Source organism: Mustela lutreola, chromosome 6, assembly GCF_030435805.1.
Source record: "Mustela lutreola isolate mMusLut2 chromosome 6, mMusLut2.pri, whole genome shotgun sequence".
In the NCBI taxonomy this organism is placed as follows: Eukaryota; Metazoa; Chordata; class Mammalia; order Carnivora; family Mustelidae; genus Mustela; species Mustela lutreola.
The window spans coordinates 94,132,321-94,145,298 of record NC_081295.1 but is presented as its reverse complement, the minus strand read 5'-3'; positions in this window follow the sequence as shown (position 1 = coordinate 94,145,298).

Sequence of the window (12,978 nt, the reverse complement as noted above, 5' to 3'; positions counted from 1 at the left end):
TGGAGACAAGTCGATTTATGGACAAAGTGAAGGGCCCTGGGTACATTACCCTCCTGCCCTTTTTTTCTAATAGCTGTCAGCCTGAGGACAAACCCAAGTCTGTGGCTTATGGGGTGAATATAGCAAGTGGTAGATGATATCTTACTGGCTTGAAGAAGAGAAAATCCTGAAAAGGAAAGGATCAGAAAGGGAAAGCCCCAGAAACTAGAAGAGCCTATGAAATGTAGGAAAGCCCCCAAATTCTAGTTTCTAAACTGCCTAAGTCTCTGACTGATCTCTGGATCATGCATGCACAGGAATCAACTTGACAAAAATATCAGTACTCTTCAGAGGAACATAACAGACTCCACATTCTCCATAATATATTTTTTGTAATGTTTGGGATATAATTGGATTATGAAAAAATAGAAGAACATCATCTATGTATAAAAAAACCCAAATTATAACACTGTAATATAGAACTTTTAATGTATGTAGATGTAATACATGTTAGAACTGCAACATAACTGATATGGATTTCTATACTTCATATGAAGTAGTATGATATTATCTTGAAGTTGGCTTTGACAGATTAAAAATGTATTTTGTAATCTCCACAGCAAACACTATGCACTAGGTATGGACTAAAAAGGCAATAAATAAATTAAAATGGAATTATAAATTACCTTCATTTGGTTCAGATATGAATTCTACTGCAGATGTTCAGACCCATCCAACAGCAGTCTCAGATTATAACCACAGAACAAAAGGGTAGCAACATCCAGCTGTGAGCATCCAAACAGCTCCCTAAAGACCTGACTCCTCCTAGCCTTAATGAGAACAAGAAGGAAAGAAACAGAATTCAGAAGGGACATCCCAGATTTAAGGATGTGAACAAAACTGGGGACACGTAAACAAAAATGGGCAGATTCACAGGAGTGGAAGTTGGGAAATGCATAGAAGCTCAGTTCTCTAAATGACAAGAGTGGGTCTTAAATGTGTTAAGCCTGATTTCTGCAACTGATTGCCCTGGGACTGAGAGAAGGCTGGTAAGGTTTTGGGAGGTGAGGACCAGTCACAGCCAGCCACAACCAGCACTTTGGACTAATATGAGTAAACAAATGGCTAAGCATATTGCTGACTACATTTCTAAGATGTTGCTGGAAGAAAGAAAAGAGCAAAACAACATTCTTGACTCTCTTCAACCTGGTGTTTTTGCACCTGTGTTGGTTGTTGCAAAGCAGGGTAAGTTGCACAAACTACTTGCTTCCAATCCTTCAGCTTATCCAGACCACATATTCAATTAGCATACAATTTCCAAGTCAACATTGGTCCTTTCAAAATCAATAGCTGTGAGGGAATGAAGGTGCCTGGGAAATCCATACTAAGCCAGCCCCAAATTCCACATTATTTTTGTCTAAATAAGTTATCTTAATGCCTGAAGATGTTTGGGGATACAAATTAAACTGGGAACCTCAAATCATGTGTGAACTCCTTCATATAATTCTCTAGGGTGTATGCATCTGACTCAGTCTAAAGGTAAACAAGTCTTGCCTTGGTTCTGATTCAGCACCCATAAGAGGAGATAGTGTGAGAATATAACTCTTTACAAAAAGAATTATGATTTGAGGGGTGTCTGGGTGGCTCAGGTAGTTGAATGACTGTTGGTTTTAGCTCAAGTCAGGATCTCAGGGTCTTGAGATCAAGTTCCTCAGTGGACTCTATGCTCAGTGGGGAGTCTCCTTGGATTTTCTCCCTCTTCTTCTGCGCACACACTCTCTCTTTATCCAAAATAAACAAATCTTTTTAAAAAAGAATTGTGATTTGAGAGAGAACTCCTTATTGGAGCTGGTGGGAGTGGGTGAAGAGGCTGAGATAAATAGTAAAATAAGAATGTGGGTAGAGAATAAGCTGGTGTTTTCCAGACTGGATGGGCAATGAAGGGATGAGTGGAACAGGTGAAGAGAATTAAGAGGTACTTCCAGTTATAAAGTAAATAAATCACAGAGATGGAAGGTAGAGCACAAGGGAATATAGTCCATAATATCTTTACAATGTACAGTGACTACATTGATAATGACAAGCATTTGGTAATGTCTATAACTGTTGAACCCCTATATTGTACACCTGAAACTAATATAATATTATGTCAACTATACTTCAGTGTTTAAACACACACACACACACACACACACACATACATACACACACACACAACACACTATTCTGGAAGTTTCTACCAAAAAAGATAACAATGTAGGCCTTCAGATTTTACAGGAGGACACAAGAGATAAAATATGGTCTGGCTATGTAATCTTTTATATAATTGGGTTCTCTAAATGACAAGAGTCTGGAAGTACTGGGTGGGAGATGCTGTTGAGACTGTGCAAGTGAGCAGGAGGCCTGGGATAGGGTCAGGTGAGTGAGGCATACAGTTTGAGGGAGTGCCAAAAAAACTCAAGAATCAAGAATCAAATAACCAAGAAGTATTTTAGTCAAAAATACAAATTGTAACACAATATGCAATCAAATTTCATGGAAAAAAAAAAAAAAAGATTAGTGAAAAGAAAGGGCACCTGCATCTCAGTGTTCATAGCAGCAATGTCCACAATAGTGGAAGGAGCGAGATGCCCTTCAACAGATGAATGGACAAAGAAGATATGGTCCATATATACAATGGAATAATGGAATATTACTCAGCCATCAGAAAGGATGAATACCCAGGTTTTGCATCAGCATGGATGGAACTGGAGGGGATTATAGCTAAAATGAAATAAGTCAAGCAGAGAAAAACAATTATCACGTGTTTCATTCATATGTGGAACATAAAGAATAGCGTGAAGAACATAGGGGACGGGAGGGAAGTCAGAGGAGGAGACAAACCATGAGAGACTCTGGACTCAGGGAGCAAACTGAAGGTTACAGAAGGAAGGGGAATAGGGGGATGGGGTAGCTGGGTGATAGACATTAAGGAGGGCATGTGTTGTGATGAGCACTGGGTATTATACGCAACTAATGATTTGTTGAACACTACACCAAAAACTAATGATGTACTATATGTTGGCTAACTGACCATAATTAGAAAAAAGAGAGAAAAAAATCCATGATCAACAAAATCTCAGAATTTTACAGGAAAACAAGAGTTGCTATTTGCTTGTTTGACAACCCTGAGTCATTGTGCTAAGGGATGCTGTTTCAGATCAGGCCTGGGGTCCTGGGTCTTTGTGCTATTGCATCACCCCGGTGGGTATATGGTGGTTGATAATGGTGGGCCAGCAGATTGGGCTTCACACAACTTTATGTACAGATCATCTTTTTTAACTGGAGAGCTTTCACCAATGTTTCCTCTGGACTCAAAGTCTGGGAGGATATTTTGGTAAGTGTACATAGGTGTGCACATCTTTCCTTTGTTTCTGGTACCAACCGGGGGCAGAATGTCATGTGAATGCCATGGAGTAGGGAATAGCCTAGAACATTTTTACTAAAAACTTGCTTCACAGAGAGGCTTTGGAGAATTCAGGGTGAGCTGATTTACAGCTTAGGGTCTGGGGAATAGCTGGCTGAAAATTCTTAAGAATGAGGACCCAGCACAAACAAACAGGAGGGCTCTGTGTGATAATGGAGCCCAGATAGTGGAAAGAGCTCTGGCTGAGGAGTCAACCCCTAAGCCTAGTTCGGCCACTGACTTCTCAGGTAATTGGCTGCACCAAACCCTTCCTGAGCCTCAGCTTCTACACCAGTAAAATAAAGTGGTTCTCACGCTTGTTTCAGCTGGGAGCCCTTTCTCCAAATAAATCTTACAGGGCAGTTACAGGCAGTAGAACTAATCTGGTTGAACTTGGGGTGTGAAACCAAGACTCTCACCTGTTCAGCTTTTCCTGATCTCTTACAGGGGCTTTATGGAAACCTCTTCCACCATCTCAGGGCCTCCCAGGCATCGTGAAACACTGTATTAGGAAAACATTGATGTCAATTCTAGTTCTAACATTCTATTCTAACCCCGAAGAAAGCTCTGCCTGTATCTGCATGTTGACAATTTGACAGTGAAATGTTTACACATGTTAAGGAACCAGAGGAGCCTCCAGCATTTGGATTGCACTTTTGGGTGTGCCCTGTTCTGTTTCTGGGCTCCTCTAGCCTGCAGGGCCCATAGAATTAGCAGAAGCATCAAGAGGATTTAGTCAAATTCGCTATGGCCAGTACAATTATACAGTGGAGGAAGGCACACTGCCAGGATTTTAATTTGAAGCAGGTACCCCTGGGAACATTGACAAATGACCAGGGGTTGTCTACACACGGCCAGGAGCCAGCAACAGCCAGCTGGGCTTTACTTCCTGATGAATGTGACAGTTCCAGACCTCTGAATGTTCCAGAACTGAAAGTGAATGAATTCTAGTGGTATTCAAAACAACAACAAGGTCTTTGTCATCTTTCTTAAGATTTTTATCCTCTTCATTATGTTGGCTGTTATTCCATTGTTATGGATCTTTAAGGATGTAACAGCCTGCTCTTAAAACACAGGTGGCAAGATAGCAACAGAGACTATAAAAAGGGAAGGAGCCCCAGGGTCTGACAGATCCAAGTTGGAAACCCAGTTCTACCTCTTACTAGCTGTGTGATCTTGGTCTGGTTTTTGTTTTTTGTTTTTTGTTTTTTTAATGTGTCTGAGCTTCAAATTCCTTAGCTATACAATGGAAATAAAGTGCAAATACGGCTGTTTTGAGCACTATAAATGGGATCACACGAATAAAGTGCTATTAGTCGCATTTGTTAGCATGTGTTCACTAAATATTCCCTTCCTTTTTTTCCTCCTGCAACTGTCATCCCCTTAAAGAAATAGGTAAAGAAAAGTTTCGTGTTTAATTCAATTCTGAGATCTCTTGTGTGGGATTATGCTGATTATTTTTCTCTTTTTCCCTGTTCCCAGTTTTCTATAGTAAATGATGCTTTCTCTAGTAAAGGATGTTGGTGGTTAGAAGTAGGATAGGAATTGTATCCTTGACAAAGTGTTAATTCATTAACATATAAAGGGCTCCTAGAAACTAACAAAAAGAAGAACAACAATCCAATAGAATTATGATTAAAGGAGAAGAAGGAGTAGTTCAGAAAATAGGAAATGCAAAGGACTCTTAAACATGTAAAATAATGCTTATCATCACTCTGGGTAAGTTAAATATAATTTCAAATTGCACAATGATACAATTTTTCACCAATCAGTTCTGTAAAAATACAAGTTTGAAAATATTTTCTGTTGGCAAGATTCTATAGAGGACAATCTTGTATGTTTATACATATCACAGATATACCCAGGCCTGTGAACTCATATGAAAAGATCTCCAAGATATAAGGAACCAAGTAAGCTGTGTATGTTAGAGTGTGAAAAATAACCTACTGTTTGGATAAAAAGGAGACAAAAAGGAAAATCTATTTTTATATTATTTGGTTGATATGCAACAAAATCTGGAAAGATATGCTAAGAAAAGTGGTGGGAACTGAGCCGATGACAGGGGTGGAAAGAAGACTTTTCATTGCACATACTTTTATACTCTTGATTTTTAATTTTTTGAATGTAGTCTCAACTTAAAAATACTTTCAATAAAAAAAGTAGGCTAAAAGGAGAAGATGGAGACTTTTGTATAGGCAATCAATATTAACTGACATAGTATGAATTAATTTCTAATCAAACAAAAAAAAAACAGTAAAAAGTTAAAGATAACTGTCTCCCAATGACGGGAATTTTATTTCTGACAGACAGTGGGTACAGCAATCTTTTAATTTGCCACAATTCTGATATAGCTGGAAGGTTTACCAATACTTTACCAATGCCACATCCCGTCAGTGCATTATTTTTTTTAACTTTTTCTAAACCTATGCACTTTATATAACAGAACATCTATCTCTAAGAATGCATATTTATTATTATTATTAAAAACTAATAGTGCAGGGATGCCTGGGTGGCTCAGTGAGTTAAAGCCTCTGCCTTCCACTCAAGTCATGATCCCAGGATCCTGGGATTGAGCCCCGCATCGGCTCTCTCTCAGCAGGGAGCCTGCTTCCTCCTCTCTCTGCTGCCTCTCTGCCAACTTGTGATCTCTGTCTGTCAAATGAATAAATAAAATCTTTTAAAAATAATAATAATAGTGCATCATAACTCCATCACTCAGAATAGTAGTGGCGTCAGAATTTTTGTGTTGGAGGAGCTTAAAAATGATGGATTGGTGGGAACTTGACAACTAGGGAGGTGTGTTTAAGTTTTATTTGTGAAACATTTTCTTTAAATTGAGTCAGCATGAGTCTCTTCAGCTGATTCCATCCTCAGGCAAGTCACCCCCAGTTTTCAAGCTACCTCAGCTGATAGCATGGAGCACAAACTTTCTCAGAAAAACCTTGATCAAATTATAGATTTAAAAGAAATAAATGATTGCTGTTGTTTTCAGTAACTAAGTTTGGGGTGGTTTGTTACACAGGTCTTGGATCCCTTTTACCTAGCCAGTGTATCTATCCTGCAGCTGCTGTGAGTGTGGACTGCTAACAGTTTTTCCAGAGAACTGTCCTGTCCTGGCTGGGACAATGGATGTCCAGCACCTTCATCCCAGGGCCAGCCTGTAGCCAATGACTAATAAGTAAAAAAGGTGGTCCCCTTGCCATAAGGCAGGATTTGACTCTATGGTACAATTCACACTCCAGTGCATCCTATGGGGTGAGACTAAAGTTCGATCCCCAGTGAAGCCACATCCTTGTCTAACTCCTTTCCCTGCCCTGTCCTCTTCTCTCTCTTACCCCTGAGAGCTCCTTCAATGTATTGCATGGCTATAATCCTTGTCTCAAGCTCTGCATCAAAGTTCCTGACTTGAAGCAGGCACTAATGAAAGTTTTAAGATGTGTAGGGGAAAAATCTTTCCTTTATTTTTTTTAAAGATTTTATTTATTTATATGACAGAGATCACAAGTAGGCAGAGAGGCAGGCAGAGAGAGAGGAAGGGAAGCAGACTCCCTAAGGAGCAGAGAGCCTGATGTGGGGCTCAATCCCAGGACCCTGGGATCATGACCCGAGCCAAAGGCAGAGGATTTAACCCACTGAGCCATCCAGGTGCTCCAGGAGAAATCTTTCTAAGTCATCTCTTGGTGCCTCCACTGCATAGAGATACCTTTGTTAACATTTTGGTGTACATGAAATTATCTAATAACTTGCAGAGTATTGTAGTACCTTCCCTGGCAAATAGTTAAGAACTAAATAAAAGCTAGCCATTATTATCATATTCCTCCAGTGCTTGTTCTGTATTTAATAATCATATCTATTTATTAAGCACATACCATATATCAGGTACCATTCTAACATAGTTCATGCATAACTCAATTAGTCCTCACAGCAATCCTATTTAGTGATTACTATCATTTCAAATGAGGCCGCTGAGCCTCAAAGAGTTCAAATAACTGATCCAAGGTTGTACAGTAAAAAAATGGCAGAGCTTGATGAGTTACATATGTTTGCATTATACTTTAATCATCATTTCACTGATAACCTCTTTGTGGCCAATTGTTTCAGTGTGGGGCTGGATGTTTCTTTGTGTTAAAGAGCTGCAAGTGTGCGTAGTAATTCACTCCAGCTGTCACTATCTCCACCCTGTCCTGGGAGCTGGCTTCCTCATGATCTCAAATGGTCTTTCTTCCTGGAATAACCACCAACCTTAAATAGTTACATTGAGCTTTATCTTTTTTGTAGTTTGCCCTGGTTTCTGTTGTACTTGCTCATCTCTGCTTTAATGACCTCCTGCAGTTTTGCTGGATGCCCAAGAGTCATTTTGGTCCCTAACAATTTCCAGCCACCACAGGCCTTGGCACGTTCCTTTTTAATAGAGGTTATGTTTACTAACGGACCTGTTTCCATTCGCTAGGCTACAAGATTTTTGTTTGTTTGTTTGTTTGTTTGAAGATTTATTTATTTATTAGAAAGAGAGATAAGTGAGAGAAGCTCAAACAGACTGAGCATGGACCCCAACATGGGGCTTGTTCTCATGACTCTGAGATCACGACCTGAACCAAAATCAAGAGTCTGATGCTTAACCAACTGAGGCACCCAGGCATCCCTAGACTGTAAGCTTTTTAAGGACAGGATCAAGACTTATTTATTTGTTCTTTTTCTAGTATCTTGTACAGTGCTTGGCACAAAGTAGATTCTTAATAGAAGTCTGTTCATTGAGTAAATAAATCAACAAACTATTTCATGGATGTGTGTGTTTCTTGTCTTTTTGTCAGGGTTGTAAGACTCCTCAGGCCTAGACCTGTTTTTCAGTTTATTTTTTGACCTTTTTGTTTAGCAAATGGTAAGTCCAGGGCAGAAATTTCATAAAACTGAATTGGAATTGTCTTCCCTAAAGAATGGGTCCCACTTTGGTCTTGCTCTGGGAAAAGGCAGCTCTCTGTCAAAGGGAATCAGTCCCATGTAACATCCTACATGGAATCAGAGAAATATTTAATCTCTGAATTTGTTGCGTGGCCAGCGCTATGTGTCCTCTTATTTCCATAACTCTGCATGTGACCAGATGTCCTTGACTTGACCTTGTGGGAAAATGTAAACCATGAGATTCAGAGAGGGAAGTTTGTGGGAGGAGAGGATCATGTGATGTGGAACAATCTTTATTTGCAATTCCCTGACTCAGGAGTGATTTTTGAGAAGTGGCAAGAGGTGACTCGACAGAGAGTCTTGCCGGCTTCTACAAACACGAGACTTTTTATGGGGATGGCACTCTGCCAGCCTGACAGGAAATAAAAAACAAACGGGCGCTGACTTCAGGTCCCATCCTGACCAGCACCAGCTTTCTCCAGGCTAGATTTTAGCATAAAACTAAACAAAACTCTCCTTCAAGAGTTGGAAGCTGAGCTAAAGGAATACTGGAATGTCCCTTTGTACCAGAAGACCAAATTCACTTATTTCTATAAGTAAAAACTAATTTTTAAAATGCATCAAAGAGCTTACAATTCAAAGTATCTCAATGCACACTTTTTCATTGAAAACTATCTGACCCTCCCCAAGTTTATCTATTTTATAACCATACGTGATCAATATTTGGATTTATTCAAAGATATATATATATATATTTATTTATTTTGAAAGAATAGGAAAAAGGTAGTGAGGTACAGGGGGGTTAGGAAAGTTCCTTATGCTTTGGAGAATATTTCAACCTTGCTCTTCAAATGAGGTGCCCAGACAGCTTCATGTTCAACCTCAAGGTCATTACGTGTATACATTGCTTTAAGCCAGAAAGATGAAGCTTTTTGGGTTGGGGTCAGAGTTGGGATAGGGTAGGGAGAAATTCTGGGTATCCACAGCTGTAAGAAGTACTTGTTCTCTGTTAATTTTGTTTACTTAAGAGGAGAAAAAGTAGTCCACATGTCTCTTTGAAGCCCTGTGGGACTGTTTTCACTGTGAGCACACAGAGAAAGCCCATGACTGTTCCTGGAATGCTGGTCTCACCATTTATTGTCCTTGGATTAAAGCCTGCTTTGCATTTGGGATAAAGATTCATTCATTCCTGTGCCAAGAAATAAAGAATTCTATTGTCTTCTTGCCCAAATTGTTCCAAGACAATCTTTTTTTTCTGAGACCGACAAGCTCAGATAGCATCTTGCTTGGCTCCTTGATCTGGTCTCCAAAGGAGATGTTGTGCCCTTTTTTGTCAGAGCTTTTCCACCACAATACCGTTACACAGAGCAGACCTGTTTCCCTCGGTACCAGGAGGCTTGCTCCTTTCATAAGGATCCTTGAGAACCTCTGGGGATTGCCAAACCAGGCTTAACTCTAATGCTCCACCGTAAGAATGGTTGCGTCCCTTGAACAGACAGAGTGATGATGAGCCCTTGGTGGCTGCTTACTTGATCCACAGGGAGAAATGAGTGTAATTTTTTTGCATGCTGTGACACGTTTCATCCCAGAGTATTACTTGCTTATCCGCAAGAATAAAAGCCGATTTAATTAAAATGAACATAGATGTGTGAAAAATAAAGGGCAAAGAAATTCAAAATAAGTTGGTTATCTCTTCAGAGGAAAACCAACCCCAGGTGGGCCTAAACAAATTCCTTTTTCATGTCTCACAGAATGCTCTTGTTTATTTAGAGGGCTTAATTCCAATCATCATGACAGTGGTCATTTGTCACTTCCACATCTGCCCTCCTAAACCTTCCTCATCCCCCTGAAACCTTTCTCTGCCAGCAGACTTACTTACTGGTCCCTGACCTGTGAGGAAAGGTTGAGGCTGTCCTCCATTGCACACCTCTCTTGCTTCCTCCAGTTTCAGACAAAGGCAGCCTTTCCCCAGTGTATTGCTGATCCCTCTTCTTGTGCTCGTCATCCAAACGGTCTCCTCCAGGAGCTTGTTCCAAGTTATTTCTGCTCTGTACTGTCCTATCCTTTTCTCTATGAACTGGTCCATTCCTGTGACCCATGAAAATGCTCAGGTCTCTCTTATCTGAACCTGTGTCTTTCTCCCCTTCTTACTCCAATCCTTCCTTTTCTCTTCCCTTCCCTAGATAAAATTCTACAAAGGATTCTATATATTTGACATTTGTACTTCTAACTACATTTAGCTACTATACTTTTCATGACTGTGGTTTCTACTTTAAATCCCCAACCTCCCCTATGACAACTTTCCTTGGCCCAGCCCACAATTCCAATAAAATGGTCTAGTATAGAGCATTCGACATTGTCTAATTGCTGGAGGCTAAGGACTCCTTTAACCTCACCTTGTTTGACTTTTATATAACAACTTGTCTCCATTAATCAATCACTCTTTTCCTAAGATTCTGCTCTCGTTATCCATGACACCAGCACCTTCCAATTCTTCTCTCTTCACTCTGACAATTCTCCTCCACCTCCACCCTCAAAAGCTGATGTCCCTTATGCTCCCTGGGTTTTGCCCCTTCTTAATCTTTTCTGGTAATTTCTTCCATGTCCATGGTTCCACCTTCTCCCTGTGTACTGAATACCCTCATACTTATATTCCCTGATATATTTATACCAGACTTTTCCCCTGTGTTCCAACTGCTTCCTTCAAGATCTCTTCCCCTAGATGTCACTCCCCTAGATGACAGCTCAAACTCACCATAGCCAAAATTGCACTTATGTTTCCTATAAAGCCGGTTCTACCTTCTCTACCCCCCACCCAGGAAATGATAGTACCATCCACCTATTTACTCAAGTTAGAATACTGTGTGTGGGAGAGGTCATCCTAGCTTCCTCTCTTTCTTTCATTCTTATAGGCTAACCAACCAGTTGCCTGTCTTGTAGACTGGATCTCCTCAGCATTTGTGACATATATCCCTTGCTCTCCCTTGTCCCAGCTCCCGACTTCCCTGGATTATCAAAATGCTCTTGATTTCAGTTATTTGCTCTGGAGTTTATCTCCCACAAAGCATCTGAAGGGAACTTCCTTCAATAGATCCCTATTGCTTGGAGGATGAGGTCTATAATCTTTAGTGGGCCCAATAAAGCCAGATGCCACATCACGCTAGGTTTCTGCTGGTTTGCCTCTCACCTATACCTCTTGTATTCCACTCCCCACACAGTCACGTGCTATACCTACACTCTCTTTTCACCTGTCCAATGCTCTTTCTTCTCAAACTTTCCTTACTTATTTCCTTATCTGTCCATCCCGTCTCCCCTCAGCCACCTCAGTGCCACATTATCTACACAGCTGTTTTAAGACCCATTCCAGGGTTATTCCACCTCTGAAAACTAGGAGGCTTTTCTTGACTGCATACCCATCTCCTACTCCAGGTACAATAGTTCTTCCTCTGAGTCTCATGGCGCTCTGTACATTTTTCATCTATGGAATCTCTAGCCCTTTATTACCAACTTTGCTCTGGCACTTACTACAGTGCCAGAACTGAATAAAGTTTCTTTGAATGAATGAATGAATAAATGACCTCTTACTATTTCTAGTTGGATAAGTGCAACCTACAAATCTCAAGTATTAACAACTGAGGAGTTTCTCCCTGGAGGAAAGATCTAAAATGAGAAAGGAAACAAAGCCCTTTGGTTTACCCAATATCTTTAACAATCGAGAATATGGATTTTCTCTTGGTTAGCATTTCTGAAGTGTTTACTAAGTGTTAGGTAGCAAAACATAACCTGTTACCAGTCAAAATTAAAACAGCTCTGTCAGGGTAAGTGCCTTTACTGTCCTTAAATATTTTAAAAATAAAATGTTTTTGGTTAGAGAACACTTTAGCAATTTGAATTTCAAAGTTTTGCAGATGGGTTTGTATTTGACTTTTCTGTACTAGCAAAATAACTAATTTGAATGTGGACAGTGCTATTTTACTTTCTGCAAGCACAAGTTCACTCACTGATCACTGTGAGAAACATCCTTGGGTCTACTATGTAGAATATTTGCTTACAGGTGGCAGAGGAAAGACACATCATACCTACTATGAGTTGCTGAGCATTTATTCTGTGTCATCACCTTCTACCTATCATTTCATTTAATCTTTACAACCACTTCTGGGTTCATTTATAAGAGGAAACTGAGACTCTACATATGCCATTTAGTGGAAGGATTCCTGCCCAGCAGTGGATCTTTATCAAAGGATTTTGGTGATGTCTTTGTACAGACATCTTTGCTCACAGTGGTTAGACATCTTTGTTAACAGATAAGCCCCTATGCTTGTCTGAGAATCCTTGCTAACCACTGGCCTCTAGTACCAGCCAGACATCCTGAGTCTTCCTCTCCCCTGAAACTTTCATCCTTCTCCAACCATCCAGCATAAAGACCCAGTTGTATCACTCTGCCATGATTCTTAAATTACTAGTTTTCATTCTCCCTGACTACATAGGTGTCAGTTTGTTTCATTCTCTCAAATGCATCACCTCTGAAATCTTACTGGAGCCAGATGTTGTTTTCAAGATCAGATACCAACTTTTCAATCTTATGAACTAATCTGTGTTAATAAGTAATTGGAGGAGGGTTAGAGAATCTGTCTTTCCCATTCATATTGAAAATT